This window comes from Oryctolagus cuniculus, chromosome 4, assembly GCF_051225735.1.
Source record: "Oryctolagus cuniculus isolate XC-2025 breed Fujian yellow rabbit chromosome 4, ASM5122573v1, whole genome shotgun sequence".
Taxonomy (NCBI): Eukaryota; Metazoa; Chordata; class Mammalia; order Lagomorpha; family Leporidae; genus Oryctolagus; species Oryctolagus cuniculus.
Genome location: NC_142870.1, coordinates 12,857,436 through 12,874,072, shown reverse-complemented (window position 1 = coordinate 12,874,072; position 16,637 = coordinate 12,857,436).

Here is a 16,637-nt window from a genome sequence, read left to right as displayed (position 1 = left end):
TTAGGCTTTGCTGTACTAACAAATTACACCCAGCTCTCTGTGTCTTGCCTACTAAAGGTTCATTTCCAACACAAATTTGTGGGCGTCTTGGCTGACTCAGGCAGCTATCTTCCACGTGGTGACTGGGGGCTCCACCCACTGAAAATCAATCTTATCTGACAGCTGCAGCAGAGGAAGGATGAGACCAGGGGGTTCCCCGAGACCCTCAAGGGCCTTGTGGGGGTGGGCGGCTCGTCACCGCCCCTGGCAGCCCACTGGCTGGAACTAGTCCTTTAGCCTTGCCAATGAGCGACAGCTGAGAAACGTGGGGGAGCATGTGACTATTTGGGGTTCAGCTACTGTTTCCAGCTCCATAGGGGAGATAGATGCCTAGCATTGGAAGGTCTCCTAAAATCGGACTGGCCTTTCCCCACAGTCACACAGTTATAGCATTGCAAGGGTCACTTATTCTAAAGGAAGGGATTGGTGTTGGCAAATATTAGTATCTCATTTCATTGAAGCGGAGCATTTGGGGCTGAGTGGTGGCCTTCCCAAATTTACAAGTTGAAGCCCTAACTCCCAATGCCTTGGAATGTGACTATTTGGGACAGAGGTGAATTGGAATGAGGCTATTGGTGATTCGGTATCTTTGTGAGAAGAAATTCGGGCACAAGAAAGGACCCAGACAGGAAAGACAGAAGAGGCAGTGAGAAGGTAGCCAAGGGGAGAAGCCTGCCCAGGAACCACACCTGCCAGCACCTTGATCTTGAACTCCAGCACCTAGAATCTTGAGGAAATATACTTCCATTGTTTAGGCCACTGGTCTGTGGTCTGGGGACGTGGGAACACGGGGACAAGGCCAATGGCAAGATTTGTATGTTCCACAAGTCTTCAAGTTTAGTCCCATGTGCTGAATTCCATTCACCCTTGCCCAGAAAGTTCTTTTTGTTGGTGTGAGATCCACCTTTCTAACGATCACCTGAGAGGTAGGCTCAGTGTGCACTGATTTTCCAGTATACCAAGTGGTCCTTTATGTACTGCAGAGGGCTGCCACTGGATTCAGTACACGCCCAGGTAGTAAATACTGCAGGCTTGGTGGATTACCTACCATGCAGCCTGTTGCCTGTTCTTTGTTTCCTGTCTTTTTCATGTTTGGGGTTTTGTAACTTAAAAATGTGAAAACCATTCTTATCTCGTGGACCTACAGTAAGGATCTGCATCAGGAGTTGGCCCTTGATTTAATCCACACAAGAACTCTATGAAGCGTCACATTTGCTCGGTTTTACAGGTTGGGGTAGGCAGCTCACCCCGTTCAACAACCAGGGCTTCTGCAGTCATGCTCACATAAGTTCGTGTCGGGAATTCACTATCGGAGAGCTCCTTGAGTTTGTTGATCATGGTCATAAGCTGGTTAAGGATCTGGGAGGTACACAGCGGGTTCAGCCACAGCCTGCAATCAGACATTGCAAATTCGTGTGCCGGTTGGAGTTCCAGCTGCTCTGCTTTGGATCTAATTCCCTGTTAATGCATCTGGAAAAGCAGTGGGGGATGGCCCAGGTAGTTTGGTCCTTGCTATATATATCGGAGACCCAGAAGGAGTTACAGGCTCCTGGCTGCAGCCTTGCCCCGTCTTGGTCATTGTGGCCATTAGGGGACTGAACCAGTGGATGGAAGATTTCTCTCTCCCTTTCTCTGTCGCTTTACTTTTCAAGTAAAATTTTTTAAAAAAAAATCTTTTTTGAGAAGTCTAGAAAGTGATTGAACCCAAGGGAACGTGGAGGTGGGGAGAGACCCAGCTTCTCTCTCTGTGGGTTTCTGGGGTTGGCTGTCATCCCCAGGCACAATTATGCTCCAGGAGAGCCACACTGGTCACCAGGCTGCCGTCGCCATGGAGTCCCCGCCCTGAGATTCATCCCTGTCCCAGCTGGAAAGGATGGAGCCAGCCCTGGCCCTCAAGTTGTTTTCCATTCAAGCCTTGTGAATGGCCTGTCACAAATAGTCTCCTGCTTGTTGGTAAAAAGACAGCGCTTACTCAGGGTCTTGGGGAACGAGTCTGAATCGAGGGCAGCGTGGAGCTGAATGATGCTTGTAGACAAGTCGTGACCATTACTCACAGCTGGATGACGTGGGACCACGGGTTGGACAGGCGTCCTGGGCACTGAAAGGTGAATTGTATCATCTGAGTCAGAGAGCTCCAAAGAGCCCATTCAACCACTTCAGTTCCCACCCACAGTCCGTTCTGTTACATAAGCCATCCTCACTCTCAGAGCATTCAGACCCAAGTCAGAGACTCACAGGACCTTGGAAGATTCCCAGGTCTGGGCTTGGGTCCCCAGGAGTTTGAAGCAGTCACCATGAAACCCAGCTTTTCAGGATAAACACAGTACAGCTTCACAGAGCAGTTTTTATAACTCACTGGCAACTCAAAACCCAAATATTTGTACTTAAAACTAACATGTGTTGCGTATCTGAATGCAAAGTCGGTGTGAATTTTGTGAGCACAGCCCTCATTGTTCTCTCTGCTTTGGGACAGTGGAAGGGGTCATTTTAAGAAGCAGAAGTCAGGTTCGGCTTCTTTCTCTTACAGATGGCTGCATTTCGGGCCAGAATGGAGAAAGACACAGTAAAGAATTCCTGACGTGCTGTGGCTAACTTCTGTGTCCAAACTCAGTTCTCCTCCCACTAAACTGGATGGAGAGCCCAGCATTCAGGGGGATGGTTTGAGGGGTATCATGAAGTTTGGAGTCCTCTCACTCCCCTTTGCAAAATTGTGAGGCAGAGAAGCAGTGAGCGAGGGGATGACCACAGCAGAAAGAAGGAAACCGATGTGTGAGGAAGTGTTGAGGGGAGAGTGTATATGCGAGCGCTCGCTCTCCGTCCTGGGCATGCTTCGTTTCGCCTTCTGCTGAATGCTCCTAGGTGTGTGTGTGTGCTGTAGTCCTGAGTGCAGTGCTGTCTGTTCACTTGCCTTGCTGTGCCTGCCAGGACGCTGGGATTTTGTCTTACTCATCTTTGTGTCTATACCTAGGGATCCAAGCACATGGATGGGTGGGTGGTTGGATGGTGGATGGATAAGTAACTGAGGGATGGATGGATGGTGGTTGATGGATGGCTGCATGCATAGATAGAGGTAGATGAGTGTGTGAATGGGTGCATGCATGAGTGAGTAGATGGAAGGAAGAAAAGATGGACAGATGGACCAATGGACCTGCAACAACCTAGAGTTGAGACCAAACATTAACAGGAGTTAGGTGACTTAGATTAGTGGGTTTCTGGAGGGTGCTTAAAGGAAAAGATACTGGCCGGCGCCGCGGCTCACTAGGCTAATCCTCCGCCTAGCAGCGCCGGCACACCAGGTTCTAGTCCCGGTTGGGGCGCCGGATTCTGTCCCGGTTGCCCCTCTTCCAGGCCAGCCCTCTGCTGTGGCCAGGGAGTGCAGTGGAGGATGGCCCAAGTGCTTGGGCCCTGCACCCCATGGGAGACCAGGAAAAGCACCTGGCTCCTGGCTCCTGCCATCGGATCAGCGCGGTGCGCCGGCTGCAGCGCGCCGGCTGCGGCGGCCATTGGAGGGTGAACCAACGGCAAAGGAAGACCTTTCTCTCTGTCTCTCTCTCTCACTGTCCACTCTGCCTGTCAAAAAAAAAAAAAAAAAAAAAAAAGGAAAAGATACTCCCCTAGTCTAGGGTGTAAGCTCTCCCATGCAAGACAAACAAAAATAATGGGCAGCTTGGGGAATTAAGAGACCTCTGACTTGGGGTGTCAGTGTCCTTCACGGAGGCCAACACTGTCCGTCCCACCACAGGTCCACCCATCACCCTGGAAATGAGAATTATGGAACTACGTTGTGTGTCAAAGCCACTGTCCCCTGTTATCAAATGCATGGAAGTCCACTGACTGCTGTCTTCTAGTGACCTTACAGGACTTGGGTCAGATAAGCCGGGACTGTTATTTTCCACTCCGTCCACCCACAACGGTTTATTAGGCCAGTAGACTTAGCCCCAGACTCTTCTGTAAAGCGGGAGTGAACACTGACCCTGAAATCTGTGTTAACCTCTCTCTCCTGCTATGTCCGCCCAAGCCTGCAGCTGTGTGGGGGGGGGGGGGGGAGGGGCAGGAGGGGGCACATTTATCTAAAAGCCGCCATCAGTTACATGATGCATTTTCACTAGGGGACGTGTAACTGATCCAGGTGGCATTCACGAAGCTCCATCTCACTCCACCTGATCTGGACACTTTCCACGTTACAGGCTGTATTATGTCCTTCCTCAAATTCCTGCTGAAGCCCTAACCCCCAGGATCAGAATGAGACTGGGCTGCAGATAGGGCCTTTAAAGAGGTGATTATGTTGGGGCCGGTGCTGTGGCATAGTGGGTAAAGCCGCTGCCTGCAATGCCGGCATCCCATATAGGTGCTGGTTCGAGTCCTGCCTGCTCTACTTCTGATCCAGCTCTCTGCTATGGCCTGGGAAAGCAGTAGAAGATGGCTCAAGTTCTTGGGCCCCTGAACCCATGTGGGAGACCTGGAAGAAGCTCCTGGGTCCTGGCTTTGGATCAGCACAACTCTGGCCATTGCAACCAACTGAGGAGTGAACCAGCAGATGGAAGACCTCTCTCTCTCTCTCTCTCTCTTTCTGTGTAACTCTGAATTTCAAATAAATAACTAAATCTTTTAAAAAAGAGAGAGAGAGAGAGAGGTGATTATGTTAACATGAGGCCATTAGGGTGGGCCCTAACCTGGTCTGACCAGTGCCTTCATAGAAAGAGGGAATGGGACACTCGGCGGGATGTATCAGGGATCCAAGCACACAGAAAAAAAAAACAGTGAGAAGTGACTGCTATCCAGGGAGAGAGGCCTCAGAAGAAGAAACCGAACCTGCCAACATCTTGATCTTGGACTTCCAGGCTCGTAGCTCAGAGAAGATGATGCCATGAGGTCACTGTGGCCACTGAGCCTGAGCAAACCAGCACCCACAGCCCCAGGAATGGGAACCATGCAGCCCACACCGGCAGCACAGATCGGTCATTTACTCAAGGCTGACCATGGCAAGGGGTCAGCCATCCGCACGTGCATTTGGCCAGGATGCAAAGGCAGGCAGAGGAGTGTGACAGCTTTCAAGTGGAAAAGGGGAGGCTGTGGGTGCCCCCACTGGAGGATTGGCCTGGGGGACTGGGAGGTGGCCCACGCAGAAGGACAGCCCAGGTGGTTGCTTTGGGGAGCATATTTGACTTGTTTTCTGGTTGCAGGGGAGCTGGTTGTCTCCAACCGAGTCTTGACGGTCCTGATTAATGGCTGCCAAGGTTCCTGCAGGAGCCAAGGGCTAGAGGTCCACCGTGAGCCAGGAGCTGGCCGTTCTCAGCTTGTGTCTCGCAGGGCAGTAGGCCGTCTTCTCGCCCAGCTGTCTGGCCGCGCGTTTCCTAGGGCTGCTATAACAAATCACCACGCATGGGACAGCTTGAAACGGAAACTCAGTCCTCACAGTGCCCCCCGCAGCCCCATGCACTGTGGCGTCATCTGGACAGACCACATCGGTGAAGACCGGTTCTCTAGATAAGGTCATTTCTGGGGGCCCTGGTGGACGTGGATTTGGGGGACACCATCTAGCCCAGTCCACCGGAGAAGAGTCCTCTTCCTCTTCTGTTGTCACTGAGGCTGGAAGCCTGGCAGGGCTGGACCTGACGCGGGGCTTCGGGCACTGTGAGGGCACTGAGCTCTGTGAAGCCTCGAGGTATCCAGATATGGGACGTTAGGACGTGACCTGCGTGGAAGCGCTGGGCTGCTTAGAAACGGGGAGAAGGATCCTTATCCGACCATGCGGAGTGCCCGGCGGGCACACTCCACCGAAGGCAGACCCTGGGGCCAGGTGGGTTGGTGATCTCGTGACGTGAGCTTTGACAGAGGAACCAGAGAGACAATGGGGCTCCAGGGATTGGGAGTGGGAGCGCTTAATTGTGGGCGGGACATCTTGCTGTGACCTGTGGTTCTCCCCAAGCGCGTATGAGGGTACTTCAAAAAGGTCGTGGAAATGGAATTAAAAGATAGGTTTATTTTGGTGCAAAATATTTTGAAATTCTTGTCTGTGAGGGTCTTTAAAAAGTTCCTTAAAATGTATATAATGAAAAGCTATGCGTGGATTTCACATTGTTTGATCATCGACATATTGTAGACCCCAAGACGCTATTTCTCTATTTCCAGAAACAAGATTCTCTGGAGTAGCAGACGTGCTGCTCAAACTCCAGAGAGGGTCCACATTCAATATGGTCCGTCTAGAGCCAATGTTCGCATCTCCCCAGACCTGCTCCTCCCATGCTCCCCCTTGTAGTGCAAAGCAACCCAGACTCTACCTGGTCCAACCCCAGCCTCCAATACAGCCCATTCACAATTCCCCTCAGTGCCACCTCCTATTTGCTTCTTACTAAGTCAAGTGGCCCAGAGATGACTGACCAGCAAGGCCATCCATGCAAACTCCAGATTGGAGCCACGATGACCACTTTCTTTCCACCCTTGCTACTTAGGCAGTATAGTGAAAGATACATCAAAACAGGAGCCATCAAAATAGGGACTTGGAGGGGCTGGTGCTGTGGTGTAGTAGGCTAAGCCTCTACCCGCGGCTCCAGCATCTCATATGGACAGCAGTTCGAGTCCCAGCTGCTCCTCTTCTGATCCAGCTCCCTGCTAATGGCCTGGGAAAGCAACAGAGGATGGCCCAAGTGCTTGGGTCCCTGTACCTATGTAGGAGACCTGGAAGAAGCTCCTGGATCCTGGCTTTGGATCTGGCCTTGTGGCCACTTGGGGAGTGAACCACTGGATGGAAGACCTCTCTCTCTCTCTCTCTCTCTCTCTCTGTAACTCTGCCTTTCAAATAACAAACAAATGCTTAAAAAAATAGGGACTTGGGGCTAGAGAGTAAAAATGATGATTAGATAATCAATGTAAGGTACTTAGACCAGTCAGTTGCAAAGTGACTGCCATAGGATTAGCCAGTGTGTGCTGGCTGTGGTGTTGTGCTGTTATATAGATAAAAGGGCCTGAGGTTTCTGCCTTGATCTGCTTTAGAAAGCTATGGGCAGATTGCTTCTCTCTCTAGTGGGACTCCTCACTGAGATAAAAAGAAACATGAAACACTGAGACTTGGGAGACTAAACCTGCATTCTAATGTCACTACTATTTTTCAAAACACTTTTATAGAATCCTGTTTTGTACCTGGAATTCCTTATGCTCTTCAAAACACATGCACACACACACACACACACACACACTTTTATTTTGAAAGAATTTGATTCATAGAAAAGTTGCTAAACAAGTATAGAGAGTTCTGGAATACCTATCACCCCATTTCTTCCATTGTTAACATCTTATCATAACCATCGAACATTGGTCAGAACCAAGAGACTGTCATTGGGGGATTCCTCTGAACTAGATGCCCAACCTCATCGGGATGTTGCTATGGTCTGGATGTTAGTTTGGAGGTTGGATGTCCTACAGAATCCTGCTAAAACCTTGCTCCCCAGGGGGCTGCCTGGTGAGGTGATGGAACCTTTAGGAGGTGGGCTCAGTGGAAGGTTCTTGGGTCACTGGGGGGGTACCTCCCTCAGAAGATCCTTCTCGCAAGGCAGTTGTTATAAAGGCCTGACCTTGAGCCCAGCCTCTGTCTCTTCTCCAGTCTGATATGTGGCCAGGGCTCTAGTCTGCTCCCGCCATGGCCATCTGCCTTCTCCAGGGGTCAAACTGATGGCGCTACCCAATCTTGGACTTTGAGTTTCCAACATTTTGAGCTAAATAGCTTTTCTCTTGATCAAGTTTGCTGCCTCAGGTATTTGGTCTAAGTGATCCAGATGCCACCTACTTCCCCTTCACGTCCTCCCTCCACCCCAGGACCCAGCCCAGGGTACCCCATTGCATTTAGCCTCACGTCTGGCTGGTCTTGTCTCCCCTAAGCTAGGTGGCCAGTCTTGCATTGCTTCTCATCCTCTTGGGGGACTTGACAAGGACTGGCCTGGGATCCTGTTGAATGTCCCCCTGTTTGTCATTTTAATCGGGATTAGGCTGGGACCTTAGAATGAGCTCTTCACATTGTCAGGGAGGATAATCTCATGCGACACCATTCGCCATGGAACCGCACCACTTCTGCAGGGTAGGATTTGTCAGCTTCTCCACTGTGGTGCTGTCACTTTTCCCTTTTTCGTCTCTAGTCTTTGGAAGTCAATCACTAAACCTAGCCTTAAGGTTTGTGCATAGTGGGGATTCTCTCCTAGAGGAGAGAATATTTACACACATTATTTGAAATTCTTCTTTTTTTATTTTTTTGATAGGCAGAGTGGACAGAGGCAGAGTGGACAGAGAGAGAGAGACAGAGAGAAAGGTCTTCCTTTGCCGTTGGTTCACCCTCCAATGGCCGCCGAGGCTGGCGCGCTGCTGCTGGTGCATCGCGCCAATCCGAAGCCAGGAGCCAGGCACTTCTCCTGGTCTCCCATGCGGATGCAGGGCCCAAGCACTTGGGCCATCCTCCACTGCACTTCTGGGCCACAGCAGAGAGCTGGCCTGGAAGAGGGGCAACCGGGACAGAGTCTGCCGCCCTGACCAGGACTAGAACCCAGTGTGCCGGCGCTGCAGGCAGAGGATTAGCCTATTAAGCCGCGGAGCTGGCCGAAATTCTTCTTTAAGAAAGATGTGCCTCCCCGCATTGTTTTATTTACTCACTTGTTTTTATTATTAAAAACTCATAGTGGGCCGGCGCCACGGCTCACTAGGCTAATCCTCCGCCTAGCGGCGCTGGCACACCGGGTTCTAGTCCCGGGCGGGGCGCCGGATTCTGTCCTGGTTGCCCCTCTTCCAGGCCAGCTCTCTGCTGTGGCCAGGGAGTGCAGTGGAGGATGGCCCAAGTTCTTGGGCCCTGCACCCCATGGGAGACCAGGAGAAGTATCTGGCTCCTGCCATCGGATCAGCGCGGTGCACTGGCCGCAGCGCACCAGAGGTGGCGGCCATTGGAGGGTGAACCAACGGCAAAGGAAGACCTTTCTCTCTGTCTCTCTCACTGTCCACTATTCCTGTCAAAAAAAAAAAAAAAAACCCTCATAGTATTTATTTTATATGTTGGGTATCATCCAGTGCTGCATTATTTGTTTTGTTGCTCAAATTCTTCTGGCTTTGATCATCAGGAACTCTCTTTCCAGGGTCTTTGGGATGTGCCCCCTTCCCTTTGTGTCTTCTTTTTTAATTTTTAAAATTTTAATTTTTTCTTGTGTTTGGAGCACATCCTTGCCTCCTGGCACTGCCAGCTGCTCTGGGCTCATTTGTATTTTCCTTGCCTCTGCCCAAAAAGAGCTCCCTCTCAAAAGAGCCCTGATTCATTGGCTTCTTTTGCCTGTTACCATGAGTGGCAAATCTAATTCCCTTGTGGGTGGATTTCAAAGCTATATTCACAACCAGAAGTCATCTGCAGTCATGTCTAGAGAAATAGATAGGCAATCAAGTGCATTGAATTACATCTTTTTTAAAAAAAGCTTTATTTAGTTATTCTGCAAGTCAGAGTTATGGGGGTGGAGAGAGAGAGAATCTTCCATCTACTGGCTCACTGGCTAGGCTGAAGCCAGGAGGCAGGGTCTTCATATGAGTCTCCTACATGGGTGGCAGGGGCCCGAGCATTTGGGCCATCTTTCACTGGTATTTCCAGGCCATTAGCAGGAAACTGGATTGCAAGTGGAGAGGCCGGGAAAAGAACCAGGACCCATGTGGGATGCCGGCGGCACACGCAGCAGCGGTGCCTGCTAGTCCCTGAAATAGAAAGTAAGCCATGAGCGTGGCTCAGAAGCAAATCCTAACCAGAGTTCTTTTTGAAAAGGATTTGACGTGTCCTGATCACTGTAGTATTTCTGCATGAAATAATCCCATCAGCTCTGTGCTTTTGTGGGCTGAACTGAGCACAAACAATGTCACTGTTGTTTAAGAAACACATTAGCACTCTCCTCCCTTCTTGTTTCCACGCGGATGTTTTTCTTAAGTCTCTGGGATGGCGGAGTTTTCCGTGTCAGTGTTGACGCTTTGCCTCTGATTCACAGTAGGAGCACCAAGTTCTGCGATCGGTGATTATTCTTTTCCGCAAACATGCGCGCTTTGTATTATCGTCCAAACATCTCTTGCAAAACTCAGAGCAAAGACCAAGACTTTTTGGTGTGAGTTCATCACTCGAAATCCCTGGCAAGTTTTCCTAGACATTTCCCTGGTATTCCAGTCCATGTCCATCTGATTGCAGCCCACCAGCTGGTATGTTCACCGTTGCTTGCCCAGCGTGCGACTCTCCCGGGAGGTCCCCTGCTGGCCAGGCAACACCGCTGTGCTCCGTCACTGAGTCATACCCTTCCTTTCTTTTTCTTCTTTAAAAAATGTATTTGAAAAGTGGAAAACCATACCCACACACTCAGAGAGAGAGAGAGAGAGAGAGAGTGCTCTCATTCACTGGTTTGCTCAAATGCCCAGCTGGGGCTGACACGGGAGCCAGGGACTCAACCTAGGTCTCTTGCCTGGGTGGCAGAGAACCAAGGACTTGAGCCATCACTGCTGGCTCCCGGGGTGTGCACCGGCTGGCAGCTGGAGTCAGGGATGGAGCCGGGACTCGAACCCAGGCACTCTGCTGTAGGGTGAGGATATCTTAGCCGTTACATCAGACACCTGCTCCTCCTTGCTTTCTTTTTTTTCTTTTTCTTTTTTTTTTTTTTTTTTTTTTTTTTTTGACAGGCAGAGTGGACAGTGAGAGAGAGAGACAGAGAGAAAGGTCTTCCTTTTGCCGTTGGTTCACCTCCAATGGCTGCCGTGGCCAGTGCGCTGCGGCTGGCGCACCGCGCTGATCCGATGGCAGGAGCCAGGAGCCAGGTGCTTTTCCTGGTCTCCCATGGGGTGCAGGGCCCAAGCACCTGGGCCATCCTCCACTGCACTCCCTGGCCACAGCAGAGAGCTGGCCTGGAAGAGGGGCAACCCGCACAGAATCTGGTGCCCCGACCGGGACTAGAACCCGGTGTGCCGGCGCCGCAAGGTGGAGGATTAGCCTAGTGAGCCGCAGCGCCGGCTCCTCCTTGCTTTCTTAAACCTCCCGTGACAGTCAATGATTCATCTTTGCCATTGGTCCTTGGCTTTTTTTTTTTTTTTTCTTTTCCCAATGTCTGGCTTACCCATTGTTTATACAGATTTTGAGACTCTTTGCTTTGAAAATCGTGATCAGTTTTCCTGGGCATCACAATATGCCGTGAACTTCCTTCACCCCTTGGCACAAGCATGCCCACTCGGGGTGCGCTGAACCCCGCCACCCCCAGGCACAAAGAGGCTGCAGGTCCCTGCTAAGAGCAGTCTCACGGCACACCAGTTGGAGCTCACACAAATCCTCTTCTGTAGATGGACAAGCACTCAGCGTGCAAAGAATTAGAGCGGTTCGTTCTGTTCTCAGAAGGACCCGTCATTCAGCCAAGAGGCCACTCCCCCGGGAGCTTTGTTCCCTTCAGCTCCACAAACGAGAGCAAGCCTACCCCTGCCAGACCCGACGCACTTCCAGCTGGAAGCTTTCCTCTCTCTGCCCCTTCTCATCCCAGCTCAGCCAGACTTCGCTGGAAAACGTCAAAATGGAAACTCACTGAAAATGAAATTTCTGCCTGCATTTCTTACCGCCATTCAGTTCATCCTGCATCGCTGCCTTCTGGATTCTTCTCCCACTGCTCCCCTGGATTTGTTTGTCAGCGACTCCTGTTGCCAAAGGTGGTGGGCGTTCTCACTGATTTCCCCGGACTCTCTGTTATGGACTGAATTGTGTGTCTGCCTCACCTCACTGGAAGCCACACAGTTTGTTCTCCCCTCATGCCTTCCCCCTCCCCTCCCCTCTCCCTCTCCTCCCTCCCCCTCCCCTCCCCCTCCTCCCTCCCAGGGAGACCACAGACGCTGCAGGTGCGCCCAGGCAGGGGAAGGCTGGGGGGGCCTACCTCCCCAGGCTCGCACTGTTGAAGATGTCGGCACTGCAAATTTCCCACGTTGCTGAACCACACGGAGTTGGAGTGAGCCCATGTGGGCCCACCAACCTCCTCCCTCCGTGTGGCCTGTGTGCTGTGGATGTCCTTGGTTCCCGGCCAAGCCATAAGCTGTGGGTTTGGGGTCAGCGCTGTGCCTTCCAGGGTGGGGACATAGCATACCAATCTGGGGTTTGTGGGGCTGTGTAAGTAGCCTCCCCACAGAGGAGCCGGCATTTGGTGCAGCAGTTAAGACACTGCTTGGGAAGTTCATATCCCATAGCGGAGCGCCCAGTGTGAGTCCCAGCTATTCTGTTCTGATCCGGCTTCTTGCTAATGTGCATCCTGGGAGGCAGCAGCTCATGGCTCAAGGATTTGGGTGCCTGACACCCACCTGGAAGACCGGGATGGAGTTTGGTGCTCCTGGCTCCGGCCTGGACCAGCCCCAGCTGTTACTCTGGGTTCTTAAGGTCATCCTGTGTTCCTGCTTCAGGCTGCTGGGAGAGAGCACCAGGGGAAGGGGCTTCTGGGCAGGTGTTAAGGTTAGGGGCCAATTCGTTTTGATAAGCAACCCAGCAGCCTGGGACGTCTTATAGCCGAAGGGCTGGAGGAGAACAGAGGGCAGGTTTTTGACTTTGAGGCACACATGAAAAAATGGCCATCTCAGATTTGGGTTTGGCAAGGAGACGTTAAATTAACAGGGCTGGGGCTGGCACTGTGGCTCAGTGGGTTAAAGCCCAGCCTGCAGCACTGGCATCCCATGTGGGCGCTGGTTCGAGTCCTGGCTGCTCCACTTCTGATCCAGCTCCCTGCTCATGTGTCTGGGAAAGCAGTGGAAGATGGCTGAAGTGCTTGGGCCCCTGCACCCACGTGGGAGACTGAGGGGAAGCTCCTGGCTCCTTGTTTGGCCTGGCTCAGCCCTGGTCATTGCAGCCATTTGGCGAGTGAACCAGCAAATGGAAGACCTCTCTCTCTCTCTCTCTTTCTGTAACTCTGCCTTTCAAATAAGAGGCAGAGCTCCTGCCCCTCCCAGGCAGGACCACCCCCTGGGGCATGACCAGCAGCTCTGGAGGCTGGAAGCTTGAGATCAGGTGTATCAGGTGTCGCAGGGCTGGCTCCCTCTGAGGGCTGTGCGGGAGGCACCATCCCAGGCCCTTCTCTTAGCTTCATGGAGCCCCGCTTTGCAGGTGACGTCTCCCCTCATCTTCATGGCACCTTCTCCCTGCACGTGGCTGTCTCTGGGTCCCCATGCCCCTTTCCCAAGGACATCAGTCCTACCAGATGAGGGTCCCTAATGACCTATCTTCATTACATATGTCACAAAACCTTGCCTGATAGAATACCGCAGGCTGGGAGGTCCAAGCACCAGATGCCTGCTTCCCGCGGTTCTAGAGACCGGGAAGTTCAAGATCACAGTGTCGGCCTGCTTGGTTCCTGTGAGGACCCTCCTCTGGGCTTGCTTCCTCACCTGGAGGAGTGATGGGAAGCTATGACCTCTTGCTCTTCTTAGAAGGACACTAAGGCATCTGACCTCAGTGTCCCTTAGGCCCCGCCTCCTGGTACTGTCACCTTGGGGGGCAAGGGAGAGGAGGCAGGGACCTAAACATTCAGTCAGTTACAGATGGTCTCATCCTGAGCCACCAGCAATCAGGTCTCCAACATCTTTTTTTTTTTTTTTTTTTTTTTTACAGGCAGAGTGGACAGTGAGAGAGAGAGACAGAGAGAAAGGTCTTCCTTTGCCGCTGTTTCACCCTCCAATGGCTGCTGCGGCCGGCGCACCGCGCTGATCCGATGGCAGGAGCCAGGTGCTTCTCCTGGTCTCCCATGGGGTGCAGGGCCCAAGCACTTGGGCCATCCTCCACTGCACTCCTGGGCCACAGCAGAGAGCTGGCCTGGAATAGGGGCAACCAGGACAGAATCCGGCATCCCGACCGGGACTAGAACCCGGTGTGCCGGCGCCGCAAGGCGGAGGATTAGCTTAGTGAGCCGCGGCGCCGGCCTCCAATATCTTTTGCGGGGGACACAATCTCACCCAAGGCTAGGGAACCAGGGGTTTTGTTCAAATTTTCTCCAAAACCTTTCTGTGCAGTTTGTGGGGGTGGGCTGGGTTAGGAGAGAGTGGGGACAGGGATGGGGAAAGCTGGTGGGAGATACCATAGCCCAGATGTGGTGACTGAACTTGATAGGAAAACCCCCTGCTCCCCCGTGACAAGGCTGCGAGGCTGTCTGTGACACCATTCTCTGTGCAGAATGTGGTACCAGCTGTGACCCCGGCCTCGTAGTGCCATCAGCGACCACTGGCCTGCCTGGGGTTCATCACATTGACAATGAGAGGGACAAACCTTTCTTATCTGTAATCCACCTTGGGGCATCCACCTGCATGGGGCAGGTTGATGGGGAGCTTAAGACTTGATTTTTGGACTGGTGCTGTGGTGCAGTGGGTCAAAGCCCTGGCCTACAGCGCTGCCATCCCATATGGGCACTGGTTCAAGTCCCTGCTGCTCCTCTTCCGATCCAGCTCTCTGCTCTGGCCTGGGAAAGCAGTAGCTGATAGTCCAAGTCCTTGGGCCTCTGCACCCACATGGGAGACCCGGAGGAAGCTCCTGGCTCCTGGCTTCGGATCGGCGCAGCTCCGGCCATTGTGGTCATCTGAGGAGAGAACCAGTGGATGGAAGACCTCTCTCTCTGGCTCTACCTCTCTCTGTAACTCTTTCAAATAGGTAAAATAGAGCTTTCAAATAAAAGACTGGATTTTCTTCTTTGAATGTCAGAAAGAGCATCATGTTTCTCTAGGTTAGTAGGAAAAAAAGCAAGAGACTCTTTAACAGGGAGTTTTCTGCCCAGTTGTGATAAAAAACAGCTGCATTTTGCAAGCTCCAAAGGGCAGGGGGGAAATAAAGGAAAAAAGGTTCCCCTCGAATCCCATGACCTCAAGTATGTGGCGTAAACTCTTACAGTGCTTCCCTGTGCGTTACAAATGTGTGTGTTACACCTTTGCCTTGGTTTCTTCATTTATGATTATTTATGAGATTTTATCGTGAAATAGTTTTGGACTTACATATACGTTGCAAAATGAGTACAGGAGAAATTCCCAGGTACCCTCTCTTAGTTTCCCTAGCAATAAGATCCTTTTTTTTTTTTAACATTTTTATTTGTTTTTAAATATTTTAAATTGTGATTCAATGTGGATAACATCAAACTGAACATTTTTACTTGCTGTTCCTGGCTTCGGCCTGATCCAGACCTGGCTGTGGGAGGAATTTGAAGAGGAACCGGTAGACATAAGATCTATCTCTCACTCGCTCACTCTTGCTCTCTCTCTCTTGCTCTGCTTTTCCAATAAATAAACCAATAAATATTTAAAAAATCGACCATTTTTAAGTGAACAGTAAAGTGGTATTGAGTACAACAATCACGACGGTCCATCTTAAAATTTTTTTCATCTTTTTTTAAAGAAAAGATTTATTTATTTGAAAGGCAGAGTTACAGAGAGAGGGAGAGACATCGAGAGAGATCTATCAACCTCTGGTTCACTCCCCAAATGGCCACAACCATCAGGGCTGGACCAGGCCAGGTGTCAAGAATTCTATGCAGGTCTCCCACGTGGGTGGCAGGGACCCAGTTCTTGGACCACCTCCTCTGCCTTCCCTAGAGCATTAGCAAGGAGCTGGATCAGAAATGGAGCAGCTGGGACTCGAACCAGTGATCTGATATGGGATGCCGGTATTGCAGGAGGCATCTTAATCCCCTGTGCCACAATGCTGACTGTTCTTTTTCATCTTGCAAAGTTGAAACTTTGTATCCATGAAAAGACCTCCATTTCTCCTCCCCAACCCCAGAACGACCTCCTTTCTGTCTGTGTGGATCTGACTGCTCTAGGGACCTCATATGCATTTGCTGTTTTGTGATTGGCTTATTACAGTTAGCATAGTTTTCCAGGTTCATGCATGTTGTAGGCCAGGTCAAAATGCCGTCCCTTTTCATAGCGAGTGATAGTCCACTGCATGCCTGGGCCACATTTTGTGTGTGCGTTCATCCCCGGATGGCCACTTGGATTACCCTCACCATTCACAAAGTCTGTGGCCATGAACGTTGGTGCACAGGCACCTGTTTCAGTCCTGGCTTTCATTTCTCTTGGGCGTCACCATGGCTGAATGTGTCCCCCAAAGTTCATGTATTGGAAACTTGATCCAGAGCATGGTGGTTTGGGAGGTTTGAGTCATGGTCACACCCCCTCGTGAGTGGATGAATGTTGTTATCAGGAACTAGGGTCCTTATCAAAGGATCTGTTTGATTGCCCCGCCCCCACCCCATCCTCCATTCTGTCGTGGGATGCTCCAGATGTTAGACCCTCCATCTTGGCTGGCGCCGCGGCTCACTAGGCTAATCCTCCGCCTTGCAGCGCTGGCACACCGGGTTCTAGTCCCGGTCGGGGCGCCGGATTCTGTCCCGGTTGCCCCTCTTCCAGGCCAGCCCTCTGCTGTGGCCAGGGAGTGCAGTGGAGGATGGCCCAAGTACTTGGGCCCTGCACTCCATGTGAGACCAGGAGAAGCACCTGGCTCCTGCCTTCGGATCAGTGCGGTGCGCCAGCCGCGGCGGCCATTGGAGGGTGAACCAACGGCAAAGGAAGACCTTTCTCTCTGTCTCTCTCTCTCACTGTCCACTCTGCCTGTC